The sequence below is a fragment of the Vitis riparia genome, chromosome 9 (assembly GCF_004353265.1).
Source record: "Vitis riparia cultivar Riparia Gloire de Montpellier isolate 1030 chromosome 9, EGFV_Vit.rip_1.0, whole genome shotgun sequence".
Taxonomy (NCBI): domain Eukaryota; kingdom Viridiplantae; phylum Streptophyta; class Magnoliopsida; order Vitales; family Vitaceae; genus Vitis; species Vitis riparia.
In genome coordinates, this window is record NC_048439.1 from 9,383,690 (window position 1) to 9,388,356 (window position 4,667).

Below are 4,667 nucleotides of genomic sequence, written 5' to 3' on the forward strand. Positions count from 1 at the left end.
GATAGAATTCCTGATTGCTCTTGTTCAGGAACACATTTCCTTATGATTTGATCTGCACAATATTTGAAGAGAAAAGGCTCCTCCCAATAATAGGCATGGATCTTAGCAAATAAATGCTTCTTGTCTTGGGCACTCCACTCACTTGGAACTTCTCCAGTAATCAAGTAATTTGCAATGTGAGAATACCATGGAGCTACCTCTATTGACATGAGAAAATCCTCAGGGAAGTCATCATTGATAGGTAGACCATGTGAGTCATGTGCTATCACAAGTCTTGACAAGTGGTCAGCTACCACATTTTCTACTCCTTTTTTATCCTGGATTTGGAGATTGAATTCTTGAAGCAAAAGGATCCATCTTATCAATCTTGCCTTGGCATCTTGCTTGGTTAGCAAGTACTTCAAAGTAGAATGGTCAGTGAACACCACTATAAAGGACCTACCAAATAGGCATGAAACTTATCCAAGGCAAAAACTACTGCTAACAATTCCTTCTCAGTAGTTGTGTAGTTCCTTTGAGCCTCATTCAAAGTTTTGCTTGCATAATAAATCACATAGGGCTTTCCATCTTCTCTTTGCCCCAAAACAGCCCCCATAGCAAAATCACTTGCATCACACATTACCTCAAAAGGTAATTTCCAATTTGGGGCTCTCACTATTGGTGCAGTTGTGAGGAATTGCTTCAGTTCCTCAAAACTCTTCTGACATTTCTCATCCCACACAAACTTGGCATCCTTTACCAAGAGTTCACAAAGAGGTTTTGAGATTTTTGAGAAATCCTTAATAAACCTCCTATAGAACCCGACATGTCCTAGGAATTGCCTAATTCCTTTAACATTTGTGGGAGGTGGCAACTTAACAATTAGCTCCACATTTGCCTTATCTACCTCAATGCCATTCTTGGAGATTATATGTCCTAAGACAATTCCTTGTTGTACCATAAAATGACACTTTTCCCAATTTAGCACTAGGTCTTTCTCAATACATCTTTGGAGAACAACTTCTAAATGCAACAAACACTCCTTATAAGAACCTCCATATACAGTGATGTTATCCATGAAGACTTCCATGATGCGCTCCACCATATCACTGAAGATGCTTAGCATACATCTTTGGAAAGTTGCTGGTGCATTACATAGACCAAAGGGCATCCTCCTATAGGCAAAAGTACCAAAGGGGCAAGTGAAGGTTGTCTTTTCTTGATCTTCCAAATCAATCTCTATTTGGAAGTACCCCGAGTAACCATCTAAAAAACAGTAGAAAGGATGCCCTGAGACTCTCTCAAGGACTTGGTCCATGAAAGGCAATGGGAAATGGTCCTTCCTAGTCACTGAATTCAACCTCCTGTAGTCTATACACACCCTCCATCCTGAGGTAAGATGTGTAGAGACTTCCTCCCCTTTCTCATTCTGGATCATAGTAATTCCAGATTTCTTTGGGACTACTTGGGTTGGGCTCACTCACAAGCTATCTGAAATGGGATATATGATCCCTGCTTGAAGTAGCATCAGAACTTCACCCCTTACCACCTCTTGCATGTGAGGATTCAACCTTCTCTGGGGCTGCCTTACTGGTTTTGCATCTTCCTCCATGTAGATATGATGGATGCATACCAAAGGGCTAATCCCTTTCAGATCAGAAATTTGCCATCCAATGGCCTTTTTGCATTTTCTGAGGACTCCCAAAAGACTATCCTCTTGATCACTTGTGAGAGTTGAAGAAACCACCACTGGACATTTCTCATCTTCCTCCAAATATGCATACTTCAAATCAATAGGAAGTGACTTCAAAACTAGCTTTGGAGGGTCCTCCCTAGCTGCTCCTTGTGAGTCCTCCTCATTGAACAAGAGTAAGATCTCTTCCCTTCTCCTCCAAGGAGACATGATGGCTAACACATCAGAGGGTTCAGGTAACCCTTCTTCAAGCACTCCAAGGCTTTCATTCAAGTTCTCTTCTAAATTATTGTCACAATGCTCTTCAACCAAAGTGTTGATCAAGCACACCTCCTCCAATCCTTCATCCTCTTCGGGGTGAAGATGCCTCTTGCATAGGTGGAATATGTTTTGTTCCAAGGTCATGTTTCCAAATGTGAGCTGCATCACCCCATTCCTACAATTGATGATGGCATTGGAGGTAGCTAAGAAAGGTCTCCCAAGGATGATTGACACATAATTTGCTTCCATAACAATGGGATCAATATCAAGCACCACAAAATCCACGGGATAGTAGAATTTGTCCACTTGAACTAGAACATCCTCTATCACCCCCCTTGGGATTTTGACTAACCTATCAGCTAAGGAGAGAGTGATGGCTGTGGGCTTCAATTCTCCAAGTCCCAGTTGCTTATACACAGAGTATGGAAGCAAATTCACATTTGCCTCCAAGTTTAGTAAAGCCTTCTCCACATGTGTCCTTCCAATGTTGACTGAAATGGTGGGACATCCTGGATCTTTGTACTTAACTGGAGACTTACACTGAATGATGGCACTTACTTGCTCAGTGAGGAATGCCTTCTTTGTCACAATTAACCCTCTCTTGCCCGTGCACAAGTCCTTTAAAAATTTTGCATATGTGGGGACTTGCTTGATCATATCAAGTAAGGGTATATTCACCTTCACTTGTCTCAAAACTTCAAGAATTTCTGATGAATTCTTGATTCCCTTCTTTCCATGTAAAGCTTGAGGAAAAGGGGGAGGCATATGTTTCTTCATCATATCCTCTTTAATCACTATCCGTGACTCTTCTTCAATGCTTGAATTAGATGCATTTTTCTTCCCACTCTTTTCTTTTTGGTTATTGCTCTCTTTAACCAAGGTTCTCCTTGACATGAGTTCTTCATCTTGCCTCAACTTAGGTAAGGGTTGATCAACCTCCTTCCCACTCCTCAAGGTGATCACAGGTTTGACCTCCCTCAACTTTGAAGACTCCCCATCTTGGGTTTCAACTTCATGAATACCCTTTGGATTTTGGCTTGATTGAGAGGGAAACTTTCCTTTCTCATTCACTGTGTTGAGGTTGGTAAGCCTAGAGATGGAGTATTGAATATTATCTATCTTCTGAGATAGATCATTTTGCATCCTATCCATTCTCTTAATTTGAGAACCCTCAACATTTTCAATTTTTTTGTGCAATTGGGAGTTGATTGCCTTTTGTTCACCCATAAAGTCACCCATGACTTTACTTAGGTTCACAATGGCTTGCTCCACTGAAGAGGTTTGTTGAGGTGCTTGGGTTTGGGCTTGTGGTTGGTATGGAGGTGGCCTTGGTTTCCAAGAAAAATTTGGGTGGTTTCTCCAGCTTGAATTATAGGTGTTTCCATAAGGTGCATTGTTGTTGGGCCTAAATTTCCCCACAACATTGGCTTGATCACCTAACATCTCCCTCACAGCTGGGATGGTTGGGCATTCATCTACCACATGATCACATGATTGGCAAATGGTGCATGGCATGACATGGGCTTGTGTCTTGGAAATGGCTTGGACTTCATGCATTTTTTTCAACTCAAGTTCTTCCAACCTCCTTGCCATTGTTGCCACCTTAGATTTCATATCCGTGTCTTCACTTAACATGTACATTCCACCCTTTGGATTTACAGGAGATTTCATCCTTCCCATTTCTCTTGAGTTGGGCTCATCCCATCCTCTTGATACCTCAGATACATAACTTAAAAAGTCCATGGCTTCTTCCGAATTCTTACTCATAAAATCTCCCCCACACATGGTTTCAAGAATTTGCTTCATGGAGGAAGACATCCCATCATAAAAATAGCTCACCAAGAGCCATGTATCAAAGCCATGATGAGGACAAGCATTGATGGCCTCCATATACCTTTCCCAACATTCATAGAACTTCTCATTTTCTTTTGCAGAAAAGTTTGAGATTTGTCTCTTCAACCCATTGGTCCTATGGGTGGGGAAAAATTTCTTCAAAAATTTGGCCTGAAGATCAACCCAATTCCTTATGCTCCTTGGCCTTAAAGAGTTAAGCCATATTTTTGCCTTGTCCTTCAAAGTAAAAGGGAATAGCTTGAGTCTCATCAAGTCTATTGAAGCTCCTCCCTCTCTAAAAGTATTGCACACCTCCTCAAACTCCTTGATGTGGGCATATGGGTTCTCACTCTCCATTCCATGGAAATTGGTAGGAGGGGCACAATATGGGGCCTTATAATCAGCTGCTCAAGAGGAGGTACGATGCATGAGGGTGCACTCATCCTTGGTGGGTGAATTCTATCCCTCATGGATAGATATGCATTTGGATTATCCTCTTGACCGTGTTGAGAATTCTGATCCTCTTGTGGAGGGTCCATGATGTTTACACAGATATCCAACTCTATGTCTTGAGGATTCTCTATCCTTACTAGTCTTCCCTCTTGGTCCCGAATCCAATAGGGCATGCACAAGTTACAACTTCCTTGAAAACAAAACAAAGACAACAAAAACAAAAGAAAACTAGAAGAAGGTTAAGGTTAGAAAAAAAAATAAAATGAAAGTAAACTTAACAAAAGGAATTCTATAATTAAAAGAAAGGAAATGAAGTTAGTAAAAAAAGAATTCACCAAACTTGTGATGGAAATCACAAGTAGCCTCTAAAAAGTTGTATCACTGTATCGTGGCACCATCCCCAGCAATGGCGCCATTTTGATTTGTGCCCAGTCGGGTATTTTAATAA

General features: G+C 41.1%; 1 non-coding gene across 1 annotated transcript; it reads left to right on the plus strand.

Annotated features, from left to right (window-relative positions):
• Nucleotides 1-3,788: 3,788 nt before the first annotated feature.
• On the plus strand, nt 3,789-3,895 carry LOC117922802. The gene has a single exon (XR_004652560.1). It is a non-coding gene; the product is annotated as a small nucleolar RNA R71 (small nucleolar RNA).
• The last annotated feature ends 772 nt before the right edge of the window (nt 3,896-4,667 follow it).